At 35.9% G+C, this 15,796-nt stretch overlaps 1 protein-coding gene across 1 annotated transcript in view; it reads left to right on the forward strand.

Moving 5' to 3' along the window:
• Positions 1-15,796, forward strand: part of ZFAND3 (zinc finger AN1-type containing 3) — a 314,683-nt gene that overhangs the window by 53,029 nt on the left and 245,858 nt on the right. The window lies entirely within an intron of this gene.

A 15,796-nucleotide genomic window follows, 5' to 3' on the forward strand; every position in this document is an offset into this window, starting at 1 on the left:
CTGCAACTTTACCAAATTCATTGATTAGCTCTAGTAGTTTTCTGGTGGCAATTTTAGGATTCTCTATGTATAGTATCATGTCATCTGCAAACAGTGACAGTTTTAGTTCTTCTTTTCCAATTTGTATTCCTTTTATTTCTTTTTCTTCTCTGATTGCTGTGGTTAGGACTTCCAAAACTATGTTGAATAATAGTGGTGAGAGTGGACATCCTTGTCTTGTTCCTGATCTTAGAGGAAATGCTTTCAGTTTTTCACCATTGAGAATGATGTTTGCTGTGGGTTTGTCATATGTGGCCTTTATTATGTTGAGGTATGTTCCCTCTATGCCCAGTTTCTGGAGAGTTTTTATCATAAATGGGTGTTGAATTTTGTCAAAAGCTTTTTCTGCATCTATTGAGATGATCATATGGTTTTTCTTCTTCAATTTGTTAATATGGTGTATCACATTGATTGATTAGCGTATATTGAAGAATCCTTGCATCCCTGGGATAAATCCCACTTGATCGTGGTGTATGATCCTTTTAATGTATTGTTGGATTCTGTTTGCTAGTATTTTGTTGAGGATTTTTGCATCTGTATTCATCAGTGATATTGGTCTGTAATTTTCTTTTTTTTGTAGTATGTTTTTCTGGTTTTGGTATCAGGGTGATGGTGGCCTCATAGAATGAGTTTGGGAGTGTTCCTTCCTCTGCAATTTTTTGGAAGAGTTTGAGAAGGACGGGTGTTAGCTCTTCTCTGAATGTTTGATAGAATTCACCTGTGAAGCCATCTGGTCCTGGAGTTTTGTTTGTTGGAAGATTTTTAATCACAGTTTCAATTTCATTACTTGTGATTGGTCTGTTCATATTTTCTGTTTCTTCCTGGTTCAGTCTTGGAAGGTTATACCTTTCTAAGAATTTGTCCATTTCTTCCAGGTTGTCCATTTTATTGGCATAGAGTTGCTTGTAGTAGTCTCTTAGGATGCTTTGTATTTATGTGGTGTCTGTTGTAACTTCTCCTTTTTCATTTCTAATTTTATTGATTTGAGTCCTCTCCCTCTTTTTCTTGATGAGTCTGGCTAATGGCTTATCAATTTTGTTTATCTTCTCAAAGAACCAGCTTTTAGTTTTATTGATCTTTGCTGTTGTTTTCTTTGTTTCTATTTCATTTATTTCCGCTCTGATCTGTATGGTTTCTTTCCTTCTGCTAACTTTGGGTTTTGCTCGTTCTTCTTTCTCTAGTTCCTTTGGGTTTAAGGTTAGATCGTTTACTTGAGATTTTTCTTGTTTCTTGAGGTAGGCTTGTATAGCTATAGACTTCCCTCTTAGAACTGCTTTTGCTGCATCCCATAGGTTTTGGATCGTCGTGTTTTCATTGTCATTTGTCTCTAGGTATTTTTTGATTTCCTCTTTGATTTCTTCAGTGATCTCTTGGTTATTTAGTAACATATCGTTTAGCCTCCATGTGTTTGTGCTTTTCACGTTTTTTTCCCTGTAATTCATTTCAATCTCATAGCATTGTGGTCAGAAAAGATGCTTGATATGATTTCAATTTTCTTAAATTTACTGAGGCTTGATTTGTGACCCAAGATGTGATCTATCCTGGAGAATGTTCTGTGTGCACTTGAGAAGAAAGTGTAATCTGCTGTGTTTGGATGGAATGTCCTATAAATATCAATTAAATCTATCTGGTCTATTGTGTCATTTAAAGCTTCTGTTTCCTTATTTATTTTCATTTTGGATGATCTGTCCATTGGTGTAAGTGAGGTGTTAAAGTCCCCCACTATTATTGTGTTACTGTCGATTTCCTCTTTTATAGCTGTTAGCAGGTTGCCTTATGTATTGAGGTGCTCCTATGTTGGGTGCATATGTATTTATAATTGTTATATCTTCTTCTTGGATTGATCCCTTGATCATTATGTAGTGTCCTTCCTTGTCTCTTGTAACATTCTTTATTTTAAAGTCTATTTTATTTGATATGAGTATAGCTACTCCAGCTTTCTTTTGATTTCCATTTGCATGGAATATCTTTTTCCATTCTCTCACTTTCAGTCTGTATGTGTCCCTAGGTCTGAAGTGGGTCTCTTGTAGACAGCATATATATGGGTCTTGTTTTTGTATCCATTCAGCAAGCCTGTGTCTTTTGGTTGGAGCATTTAATCCATTCACGTTTAAGGTAATTATCGATATGGATGTTCCTATGACCATTTTCTTAATTGTTTTGGTTTGTTTTTGTAGGTCCTTTTCTTCTCTTGTGTTTCCCACTTAGAGAAGTTCGTTTAGCATTTGTTGTAGAGCTGGTTTGGTGGTGCTGAATTGTCTTAGCTTTTGCTTGTCTGTAAAGCTTTTGATTTCTCCATCAAATCTAAATGAGATCCTTGCCGGGTAGAGTAATCTTGTTTGTAGTTTCTTCCCTTTCATCACTTTTAAGTATATCATGCCACTCCCTTCTGGCTTGTAGAGTTTCTGCTGAGAAATCAGCTGTTAACCTTATGGGAGTTCCCTTGTATGTTATTTGTCATTTTTCCCTTGCTGCTTTCAATAATTTTTCTTTGTCTTTAATTTTTGCCAGTTTGATTACTATGTGTCTCGGCGTGTTTCTCCTTGGGTTTATCCTGTATGGGACTCTCTGCGCTTCCTGGACTTGGGTGGCTATTTCCTTTCTCATGTTAGGGAAGTTTTTGACTATAATCTCTTCAAATATTTTCTCTGGTCCTTTCTCTTTCTCTTCTCCTTCTGGGACCCCTATAATGCGAATGTTGTTGCGTTTAATGTTGTCCCAGAGGTCTCTTAGGCTGTCTTTTTTCTTTAGTCTGTTCCGCAGCAGTGGACTCCACCATTCTGTCTTCCAGGTCACTTATCCGTTCTTCTGCCTCAGTTATTCTGCTATTGATTCCTTCTAGTGTAGTTTTCATTTCAGATATTGTATTGTTCATCTCTGTTTGTTTGTTCTTTAATTCTCCTAGTTGTTTGTTAAACAGTTTTTGCATCTTTTCCATCTTTGCCTCCATTCTTTTTCCGAGGTCCTGTGTCATCTTCACTGTCATTATTCTGAATTCTTTTTCTGGAAGGTTGCCTACCTCCACTTCATTTAGTTGTTTTTCTGGGGTTTTATCTTGTTCCTTCATCTGGTACATAGCCCTCTGCCTTTTCATCTTGTCTATCTTTCTGTGAATATGGTTTTTGTTCCACAGGCTGCAGGATTGTAGTTCTTCTTGCTTCTGCTGTCTGCCTTCTGGTGGATGAGGCTATCTAAGAGGCTTGTTCCCCGCCTTGTAGTTTGATTTGCATTTTCCTGATGATTAGTGTTGTTGAGCGCCTTTTCATGTGCCTGTTGGCCATTTATCAATACAAGTCTTTGGGAAAATGTCTATTCAGCTCTTCTGCTCACTTTTTAATTTGGGATTGTTTGTTTTTTTGCTGAGTCATGAGTTCTTTATATATATATTAACGCGTTATTAGATATGTGATTCATAAATATTTTCTCCCATTTGTAGGTTGCCTTTTCATTCTGCTGATGATTTCTTTTGCTGCACAGATGCTTTTTAGTTTATATGTCCCACTTATTTATTTTTGCTTTTGTTGCCTTTGCTTTTGGTGTCAGATGCAAAATATCATTGCCAAAACTGATGTCAACGAGCTTACCCCCTTTATTTTCTTGTAGGAGTTTATGGTTTTAAGACCTGTGTCCAAGTCTTTAATCCATTTCAAGTTGATTTTCTGCATCTATTGAGATGATCATATGACTTTTATCCTTCAGTTAGTTATTTTTTTGTATCACCTTGATTAGTGGATATTGAGTCATCCTTGCATCCCTGGAATAAGTCCCACTTGATCATGGTGTATGATCCTTTCAATAATATTGTTGAGTTTGGCTTGCTGATTTTTTGTTTTTTGTTTTTGTTTTTTGAGGATTTTTGCATCTATGATCATTAGCGATATTAGTTTATAGTTTTCTTTTCTTGTAGTGTCCTTGCCTGGTTTTGGTATCAGGTGATGGTGGCCTCATAAAATGAGTTTGGAAGTGTTCCCTCGTCTTCTGTTTTTTGGAGGAATTTGAGAAGGATTGGTATTAATTCTTTCTTCTTCTTTATTTATTTATTTATTTGGCTGCATTGGGTCTTCGTTGCTGTGTGCGGGCTTTCTCTAGTTGTGGCGAGCAGGGCTACTCTTTGTTGTGGTGCGCAGGCTTCTAATTGTGGTGGTTTCTTTTGTTGCGGAGCACGGCCTTTAGGCACGTGGGCTTCAGTAGTTGCAGCGCGCAGGCTCTAGGGCTTGCTGGCTTCAGTAGTTGTGGTGCGTGGGCTTAGTAGTTGTGGCACACGGGTTTAGTTGCTCTGTGGCATGTGGGATCTTCCTGGACCAGGGATCGAACCCGTGTCCCCTGCGTTGGCAGGTGGATTCTCAACCACTGTGCCACCAGAGAAGTCCAGTATTAATTCTTTTTTAAATGTTTGGTAGATTTCACAAGTTAAGCCATTTATGCCTGGACTTTTGTTTGTTGGGAGGATTTTGATTACTGATTCAATCTTTTTACTAGTAATTGGTTTGTTCAGCTTTTTCTGCTGCCTTCATGACTCATTTTGGTAGGTTGTATGTTTCTAGACATTTATCCATTTCTTCTAGTTTGTCCAGTGCCTTGGAATATAATTGTTTTTGTGTCTATTGTTGAAAAATAATTTCTCTGTCTATGGGAACAGGTTAACCACATTTCCAATACCATGTTCTAGCCCAGGCTTCCGAAAGACATCATGTTGTGATGCATAGAGCTCTTTGCCTTTGGAGTCAGAAAGCCCAAGTTAACATCTTTTCCCCACCACTTGTTAGCTTTGTTATTTTGAGTAACACAATCTCTCCACATCTTAATTCTCTTCACTGTAAAATAGGCATGTTTCCTGCATCTCAGAAAGGTTGTTTTAGGGATCAAACACGGTAACGTATATGGAAGTACTTTTAAGCAGAACAGAGAAAATTTGGGTATTACATTTAGGTTTTGTTTGTCTCAGTCCTTTTTAATAAAGACAATCATGACTCACCTTTGCTTAGAGCAGGTTTTATCTGAGTAGTCTGTGTTTGGCAATTTGAACTTAACTTTCAGTATTTCCTATTGTTGATCCCCCTGTTGTGCCCTCCTCACCATACCATTTGTAACTATGCTTGTCTGTAATTGTCAACAGAGACTGTGATGCTCCTTAAATTGTGTCTCAGAAATATATAATTTCCAGAGCCCTAGCTATTTCCTGATGAATATTATGGTCACAGACTAAAAATGAGGTTTGCTTTTGGGGGAGGGTTATGATAGCAGCAACCTGGAGACCAGCTGGTGAGGCTTTGGGATGAACAAATAGATGAAGACTAAATTGATGAGTGGCTGCTGGGATTATGAGACTGGCCTTGTACTTCTGTCAGTTTGGGTAATGTTTTAGAAAGTAGCGACTTTTCTCCATTGTCATTTGAATTTTGATTAATATTGGTTTATTTTTCTGGCTCTAAAAAGGATGTGCGTTTACATTTTATTTGTTAGGAATGTACCTCTATATCCCAAAAGAACTTGAGGTAAGAAGAGTGACAGTTCTATGGAGTTGATATAGTAATAATATTATGAAATATTATAATTTATAAGTACATAGGCACTGGTGATTCTTGTGATTAATATTCAGAAGTTTAATTTTAAAAAATTTCCACAGTTTCAAAAATTTGTTAGCTGTTAGTATTATCTGACTACATTGTTAATGAACTCCCACTCCCCCTGCTGGCTGACTCTTTAGAAGTACAGTGAATTAGGGAAAAGAGGAATATTAATCCTGAGCTTAGAATGTCTGTCAAATTTTATAGTCTTTGTAGAAGTGGCTTATGTTATAGGAGGTGTCATTTGGGTAAGGAATTGATTGCATTATGTCTTTCTTCATTTGTAACTTGTTTGCAGTGGTATTTAAGGCCCAGAGGGTATTCATTTAGCATTTTTTAGAAAGGTAAACTAGATTTTAGTTATAGCATGTGTCATAAATTTACTTTTCTGTGTTCTCAAAAGCCACCTCAGCTACCTTTTTCAACCAGAACAACTTGTAATTTGTGTGCCTTTATTTGGTCATTCATTCATACGGCATTTATTTACTGAATGTTGCTTAGTTTCTGTAAAGCCCTGATAGGCATTGAGGTGAACATAGAAGGATGAGGTGATACTCCATGAAGGCTTGGAGCTTCTTCTCTGCTTGAGATCTATACTATATGCCATTGAAATATTAAATAATATTCAGAGCTGTGTCTCATTAAATAGTATGATGAATGCTATTGGATATTAAACACATTTGAATATTAAAGATGAGGAAGGTCATTGTGGTGTTAAAGTTAAAAGCCAGGCATCAGAATGACTTAAAAGACTCTGAAGAGTGGATGTAGTTCGGATAGGCAGAAGGAGGGATGTGAAATACAGGCATTCCAGGCCATGTGTAGAATATTAGTGTTATTTTATTTAGGGTACAGTGGAAAGCACTGTCCCAACAGCTTTACACACTCAATTGAGTTAATCCTTACATTAATCCTCTGGTGTGGTGTGACTCTACATTTCACAGATAAAGTAAGAAAGGGGTTAATACTATTGTTAACATTTCCATTTACAAGTCATGAAAGTTCTAGGATTTTTATCCTGCATATGTCTGGTTGCAGATGAAGCCTGTGCTCCTCTGGCTGTAACTAAAGAGAGAGTTGGATAGGGCCATGGAGCATAGGTATTACGATGTGTGATTTTCACACTCCAAAATTTACTTACAGATATTTCTTAGTAGCCATTAAGTCTGGGTAACTGGAGCTTCATTCTAAAATTTCACTGTTTTTAGTGCTTGCTAAAATTTTATTGACCTAGTGGTAGTGGGGATAGAAAATATGTTGTGTTCTGCTCTGCACCCCTTTTCCCCACCAATGCACTGGGGGAAATGGGATAATTGATATATGGCACTGTTTCCTGTTTAGTCTGGATCTGGCCTCAGAGTTATTTTTAAAAAATGCACTCAAGGAAGGAATGACGTAAGAAAACTTTGTGTGAGTTTAATTTTATTCTTTAAGTTATACTTTGATTTGTCTTTTTAACAATGACCTGTTTGGTGTTATTGTTGAAAAGCTTTAGCTTTCACAGATTTTCCATCCAGTTTAACCAAATTGATCTATCAAACATATTTTCAAATGGGTGCTCATGGCTTTGATTATAATAACTGCCTAACTCTAGGGCTAGGCATCCATCTGTTCTGGGACACAAACTAGACAGTCCAGGACAAGTGGCATTTGGACCATTTGCTGACTCCTGTCAGGTCAAATTGTTTTTGTCTGAAATGGGTGGATGGTTTGGATTGATGGCATACACTAACCTCCATGAGTGCAGGACATTCTCTGTATCATTGAGGACTAAGTTAGAGACATTTATTCTTTCCCAAAAGGTCATTTAGGGGTAAATGTTTATAAAGTTTATGAGGTCAATGAGACATACCTTGATCAATTTTAAGATTAGTGACAACTTAAAAGTTCTGTTTTTGAATTTACATAAAAAATTAAATAGGGCTTTTGCTTTGAGGCCTGAATCTATCTACATGATTTATTTTTGCATTCACATATATAAGCAATTTCCCTTTATGTTCTTACCAGATAACCTTCTCCATAATTGCACACTTATCTGGGGATCTAAGACAAGCAATATAATGGTTTCCTAATTAAACATGAGAACTGTTAAGTAGTTACCATAATTCTACATGGGAAGGCTTATAGATTTCCCTGCAAGATTCTTCTTCCCAATGGGACATGATGAAGAATGGTTAGGAGAAGGGATATAGCATATTGTCAAATGTATTATATCTGTGTTGAACAGCCTTTTAAAAAAAACCTGAGATATAATTGACATATAATATTTTATTAGTTTTAGGTATACAACATAATGATTTAATATGTGTATATGTTGTGAAATGATCACTACAATAATTTTACTATCCATCATGAAACATAGTTACAAATTTTTTTTCCTTGTGATGAGAACTTTTAAGATCTATTAGCAACTTTCAAATATACAGTACAGTATTGTTAACTGTAGTCACCATGCTGTACATTATATCCCCAGGACTTATTTATCTTAAACTGGAAGTTTGTACCTTTTAGCCACCTTTACCACCCATTTCAGCCACTCTTCCCCCCCACAAGCAACCACTAGTCTGTTCTTTGTATCTGTGAGGTTTGTTTGTTTTTTAAGTTTCCACGTATAAGTGACATCATACAGTATTTGTCTTTCTCTGTCTGACTTATCTCACTTAGCATAATGCGCTTAAGGCCCATCCATGTTGGGTCAAATAACAGGATTGCCTTCTTTCTCATGGCTAAATAATATTCCATTATATCTATAAAACACATTTCCTGTATCCATTCATCCATTTATATACACTTAGGTTGTTTCCATGGCCTGGTCATTGTAACTAATGCTGCAGTGAACATGAAGGTGCAGATATCTTTGTGAGATAGTGATTTCATTTCCTTCAGATAAACACCCAGAAGTGGAATTGCTGTTTCATATGGTAGTTCAATTTTTAATTTTTTGAGGAACCTCCATACTGTTTACACAGTGGCTGCACCAGTTACCATTAGTACAAACAATGCACAAGGTTTGAACAGCCTTTTTTGTATGAAGACCAATTCAGGAAAATTATACACACACATATGTAAAATAAGACTTCTTAACATTTTCATATATATATAATTTTTTTCTCTGTTGAAATTATGCTTTTTAAACCCAGGTAAAACAATATCTGTAATTGCAAATAAGCATTGTCTTAGCTTTGCTTTTTGACTGAAGAATTTCCCTTTTTGATGAATATTTAGAAGCTGTTATTTCACATGTAATATCTGTAATGCTATATCTTTGAACAAATTTTATGTGAAATGGAACTTTATGGCTTGGGGATGTGGTCTGAACAGTTTGAGTGAAGAAAGTAAATTAGCTTCAGAATTTAGTTCAGAGTTTAAAGGTTCTGAGGAGGCAGGAGTTGCCATTGGGAATGGAGAGCAGGGTTGAATAGGAGTGGGTCCAGATAATGTGGTTCAGCATGTTTGGTGGTGAAATAGTGGGTGCAAAAATGTCTTCTGTGCTCAGACTATGAAACTGGGAGTGGGGCTTTCATCCTTCAGTCTTCCTGAATCTCTGACTGCTTTACTTAATTTCTGGTCAGTGAGCCCCAGCGCCACATCTCTAGTGGCAACTCCTGCCTGTTGTTAAATTTAATCTTGAGACAGCAGCAGCGCAGCCAACCTCAGGTTGAGAGGGTTGATTGGAATTATTCAGCTAGAGGCAAGCTTTACAAAAAAGTTTGTTAGAAGGTGATTGGTTGAGGTTATCGTTCTTTGAACATTTTAAATTTCTTCCTGAAATTAGATTTGAGGGTGATATTGTGAAGTTAGGAGTATTGGTCTATAGTTTGCTCAATGTTGTTACATGGTGTGGTACTTAAGGGAATTTTGAATTAACTCGATAACCCCTCCCCTCTTTTTTTCTTAGATGATTAATAAAACAAATTAAATTTTAAAAGAGCATCTTATTTTCAAAGACATTATCCAGACATTTCTGAATTCTTGTTGGAATTAAAGAGAAGTTTGAAGTTATGATATTGGCTTATCCATAAAGTAATCATAATAAAACTATTTTGTCGATTTCTTGATTAAAAATTTAGGTCACCCACTGGTTTTCATAGGACACTTCCAAAGATTGTTGAAAGCAGACATTTTGAGTACAGACATATCTGAGAATACTGGTGTACTCTACTTGGTAGTACATTATCCAGTGACCTTTGAATTTTCTGTGTCACTTGGAGAAAAGAGGTCCGTATTTTTACTTCAATCATTGTAAATGTCAGTGAGTGATACCTCATGGTCACTGACTTTCAGCAGGAGTAAGGTCAGATAAGAAACCTTTTAGGAACTTGTGTATAAAGGGCACTGTGTTATCAAGAAACACTTGGGCTCCTTTATAAGGGCCTGGGATGTTCACAGAGAAGACAACTCCGTTTGTGGAGAAGGCTTATTTTATCTTAATTGTTTAATGTTTTGTCCTAGACAAATGACTCCAGGTCAAATGTTCATCGTTAGGGAACACAAGAAGATGCATAGAAATGATTGGTCTGTAGGCAGCTGGGTGGCGAAGCTAGTTTAAAGAAAAATTCTTCCTATCTTTTTTTTGTAGTTTTGTTAACAGGTTATTTGAAGACACTCGAATTTCCCTGTATGCTTTGAAGTGAAGTGCATGTTGAGCAGTAAAGAAGCAAATCCAACCTCATTGTGGAACTCGCTGGCTGTGGGTGTATCACAGATGGAAAGATGTTAAGACAGCATTCATATATTCTTGCATGAAAAATTCACTTGAATCAGAAACAGAAACTCAGAAGTAGCCATGTCACTCTGGTTTCTTTTTAAGGAGCTGTGGGCCTAAGCTTCCAACTGACAGCTGCTCAGTTAAGGCATGGACAAGTAGCAGATTAGAGATGTAAATTCAGATAAGGCCTTGAATTACCTATCTGCTGCATTTTAGACCTATAAAAGGAAATATTACACACCATTCGTTGTGCCCTTTTCTCTTTGTGGCACAGCCATTTGAGAAAAGGGGATTTGAGGTTCTTTCTTATTGTGGGCTTAAAATTTTTTTCATTCCATGTTAGTGTTACTTATCCTATTTTATTTTATCAACTAATGAAATATAATAGCTGTTTGAATATCTTACTATCTGCTGTAGTCACCTAGACTAGATGGCATACTATAATTGAAAAGTACTTTTGGTCAAAGACTAGATTTTAGTACTGGCTTTCTTACTTGGGTATATGATGTACCATTTCTGACCCAGAGTTGCTATTAATACCATTTGAGAGAATAATAGCTCCCTACTTAAAAAAAAAATTTTTTTTTAAAGAGGGTTGTTGAAGGACCATTGACGATACAAAAGCATATATAAATGTTGAATATTGCTACTGAGGCTAGTGCTTCTTAGAAGTTAAGTATAATGTTAGTTGTGGATTTGTCTTAGATGCGTTTATTAGATTGAAGACATTTTCTTTAATTATTAATTTGCTGAGAGTTTTTTTTTCTTCACACATGTGTATTGACTTTTGTCAAATGATTTTCCTGTATCTATTGAAATGATCATATGATTTTCCTTCTTTATTCTGTTAATATGGTGAAAAGATTTGGCCTCTGCTGTGGTAGTTGAATAGAGAGAAAAACAAAGAAATAATGGTAATATCTGTTACAATTGAGGGTTGCAAAAGATGCAGTGGGAATATAGAGAGAGATGTAATGAAATCCACCTGACGAAGTCAGGAAGGCTTTCAGAGGAACTCAGCTGAGGTGGAGATTTGGAATTTGTGAGTGGAAGGAAGGAGAGGGGAGTGCCACATCTTAGAGGGCATGGCCGTTGTAGCTGGAGTATGGGATGCATATTGGAGGTTGGTAGCCAGAAATGTGGCTGCTGTGCAGGGGGAGGGTGATGAACCTTCCATGCTGTGTTAAAGTTTCTGTTTTGTGTGTGGGTGTGGGGAGTCACCAAAGAGTTTTGAGAAAATGGGAGTGACATTATTAGATTTTTGTGATAAAGAGATCTCTTCTGCAGTGATTAGTGTGGATGATGATGAGTTATTTGTTTAATGCTAAAACAACCTTACGTTCTTGGGATAAACCTCATTTGGTCATGATGTGTTTTTTTTTTTTTTTTATTTATTTATTTATATTTGGCTGCGTTGGGTCTTCGTTGCTGCGCACAGGCTTTCTCTAGTTGCGGTGAGCGGGGGCTACTCTTCGTTGCGATGCGCAGGCTTCTCATTGCGGTGGCTTCTCTTGTTGCGGAGCATGGGCTCTAGGCACGTGGGCTTCAGTAGTTGTGGCATACGGGCTCAGTAGTTGTGGTGCACGGGCTTAGTTGCACCACAGCATGTGGGATCTTCCCGGACCAGGTCTCGAACCCGTGTCCCCTGCATTGGCAGGCGGATTCTTAACCACTGTGCTACCAGGGAAGTCCCCATATTTTTTATATATTGATGGATTTCATTTGTTCAGTATATTGGTAAGAGTTTTTACACATATGCTCGTGAAGAATATTTGTCTGTAATTTTCTTTATCAGGTTTTGCTGGCCTCAATGTGAGTTGGTAAAGGTTTCTTCTGTTTTCTGGAAGAGTTTGTGTTCACTGTCATTAGTTACTCCTTAAATGTTTGAGAGAATTAGCCAGTAAAACCATCTGGGCTTGTGGTTTTCTTTTTGAGAATTCATTTGATAATAGGGAATTCAATTTCTTTAATAGAGTCAGGGCTATTAGGATATTTTAGTCTACATTATGTCCATTTTTAAAAGTTGTATTTCTCATGGAACTTGTCCATTTCATCTTAGTTGTCAGATTTATTGGCATAAAGTTGTTCATTATATTTATTTTTCACTTAGTATATGTAGAGTCTGTAGTGATATTGCCAGTTTTCATTTCTGATATTGGTAAATAGGTGTTTATCACTTTTGCTAATCTTTTGAAAAAACCCAACCTGTTCCTTTATTTTCTGTTTTTCTGTGACAGTGGTTTTTGCTCCTTCCCTTATTTCCTTTATTTCTTTGGGTTTTCTTTGCTCTTTTTCTAGTTTCTTAGGGCAGCCTCATCACATTTTATACCTTTCTTCTTTTCAAATATTGGCATTTAAAAGTATAACTTTTTCTCTCAGTACTGCTTTTGCAAAATTCCACAAATTTTGGTATATTGTATTTTTATTATGCTTTAGGACAAAGTATTTTCTAATTTCATTTGTGATTTTTTTGTTTGATTCATAGGTTATTTAGAAGTGTGCTGGAATTGATGAAAAGAATGTATATTCTGTACTTGTTGAGTATAGTGTTCTATAAAGGTCAATTAGTTCAAGGGTATTGATAGTGTTTTTGGACTTTCTGTATTATTGATTTTGTAAATCTAGTTTTATCCGTTGCTGAGAGAAGAGTATTCAAATCTCCAACTATGTGGATTTGTCTTTCTTTTATTAAAATTCTGGAAATTTTTGCTTTGTGTATTTTGAAGCCTTAGTATTAGGCTCGTATCCATTTATTATTGTCATTTTTCCTGATGAATTGAGCCTTTTATATTTATGAAATCCCCCTCTTTCTCTCTGCCAATAAAGTTTACTTCCTCTGATAGGAATATAGCCACTTCAGCCTTCTTATGCTTTTTATTCCTTACTTGGTATGTCCTTTTGCATCCTTTTACTTTCAACCTTTCTGATTCTTTGTATTTAAAGTATGTCTCTCGTAGACAGCATGCATGTAATTCTTGTTTTTAAAAATTCGTTTGTTCAGTGTCTGCCTTTTAATTGGAGTGCTTGTTCCATTAACGTTTAATGTAATTGTTGATGTGTGTTGTAATTGTTGATTTAGGTCTACTATTTTAATATTTGTTTTATTTGTCCCAACTCTTTTGTACCTTTCTTTATATTTTCCTGTTTCTTTTGGGTTACTTGAACATGTTAAGAATTTTATTTTAGTTTACTGGCATGTTTGCTATACCTCTTTTTATTTTCGGGAGGTATAATTCACTTACAGTGCAATTCACCCATTTCAAGTATACGATGCAGTGTTTTTTTAGTATATTCACAGGTTGGTATAGCCATTACCACAGTCTAATTTTAGGACATTTTTGCCACCCCTAAAAGAAATTATGTACTCATTAACAGTCACTCCCCATTTCCACCCATCCCCTTGCCCTCGCTCTAAGCAACTACTAATTTAATTTCTGTCCCTGTAGATTTTGCGATTCTGATGATTTCATATAAATGGAATTATAAAATATATGGTCATTTACATCTGGCTGTTTTCACTTAAAATGTTTTCAAGGTTCATCCATGTTATATATAAATACTCATTCCTTTTTTGTTGCAGAATTTTGTTGTCCATTATGTGGTTATGCTACTTTTTATTATACATCAGTTTAATTTTTTGGCTATTATAAGTAATGCTTCTTCTATGAACGGTTGAATAGAAGTTTTTGTGTGGTTGTATGTTTCCATTTCTCTTGAATAGACACCTGGGAATGGAGTTGTTTGGTCATATGGTAACTCTATGCTTAATCTTTTGAGGAACGGACAAACATTTTTTCCAAACTGGCCACATAATTCATTGATCATTTCAAACAGCAATGTGTGTTGGTTTATGATGGTTCCAGCAGTGTGATGGTTCCACTTTCTCTGCATCGTCATCAACACTTGATATTATCTGCCTTTATGATTATAGCCATCGTAGCAGCTAGCTCATTGTGCTTTGTTTACTCACGGCTAATGATGTTGAACATGTTTTCATTTGCTTATTGTCCATTTGTATGTCTTTTTGGAGGAATGTCTATTCCTTACCCATTTCTAAATTGGATCATTTATCTTGTTATTGAGTTGGAAGAGTTCCTTGTATGTTCTGGATGCAAGTCCCTTTGCCAGATATATGATTTCCAAATATTTTTTTTATCATTCTGTGAGTTGTCTTTTCACTATATTGATTGTATGCAACATGAAATTTTTAACTTTTGATGAATCTGATTTATCTTTTGTTGCGTGTGCTTTTTGGTGTCATATTAAGAAACCATTGCTTAATCCATGGCCATAGGATTTATACCTAAGTTTTCTTCTAAGGATTTTATTAAATTTTTAATTCATATTTAGGTCTGTGATTGATTTTGTGTGTGTGTCTGTATGTTTGATGTTTTCTTTGTTTATTGAGATGATCATATGGGTTTTTGTCCTTTAGTCTATTAATATGGTATATTACATTAATTGATTTTAAGTATTAAAACTTGCTGTCCTTGGATAAATCTCACTTTGTCGGAGTATGTAATTCTTTTTTGGTAGATTTGGTTTGCTAGTATTTTGTTGAAGATTTTAACATCTGTATTTATAGGGATACTGAGCTGTAGTTTTCTTTTGCTGTGATGTCTTTATCTGGTTTTGGCTGAGGGTAATGCTGGCCTTATAGCATAAGTTGGCATGTGTTCCCTCTTCCATTTTTTGGGGAAAGTCTGTGAAGAATTGGTAGTAATTTTCCTTTAAATGTTTGGTAGAATTCACCAGTGAAGCCATCTGGGCCTGGCTTTTCTTTGTGGGAAAGAATTTGATCCTTTTCTTGTAGATCTATTCAGATTTTCTATTTCTTCTTGAGTTGGTTTTGGTAGTTTGTGTCTTTCTAGGAATTTGTTCATTTCACCTAAATTACCTGATTTGTTGGCATAGAGTTTTTCTAAATTACTATTCCTTTATGATCCGTTTTATTTCTGAAAGGTGGGTAGTGATGTCCCTCTTTCATTCCTGGTTTTAGTAATTTGATTTTTCTCTCTCCTTGGTCAGTTTAGCTAAAGGCATTAAAAATAATATTTTCAAGGAACCACCTTTTTTTTTTTGGCCGAGCCATGCAGTGTGCAGCATCTTATTTTCCCAACCAGGGATTGAACTCGTGCCCCCTGCAATGGAAGTGCAGTCTTAACCACTGGACCGCCAGGGAAGTCCCTAGGAACCACATTTTGATTTCATTGATTTTTCTCTATTTTTCTTTTTGCTACTTCATTGGTTTTTACTCTATACTTTTCTTTCCTTTCACTTGCTTTGCGCTTAATTTTGTTTGCTGCTTTTTCTAGTGTTTAAGGTGAAAGATTAGATTATAGATTGAGTTTTTTTTTTTTAAATGTAGTCATTTACAGCTATCAGTCTCCCTGTGAAAATTGCTCTAGCTGTATCCCAGAAGCTTTGATATGTTAGGTTTTCATTTTCATTGTTCTTAAAAGTATTTTAAATTTCCTTTGTG

The sequence above is a fragment of the Balaenoptera borealis genome (assembly GCF_965194805.1).
Source record: "Balaenoptera borealis genome assembly, chromosome: 12".
Taxonomy (NCBI): Eukaryota; Metazoa; Chordata; class Mammalia; order Artiodactyla; family Balaenopteridae; genus Balaenoptera; species Balaenoptera borealis.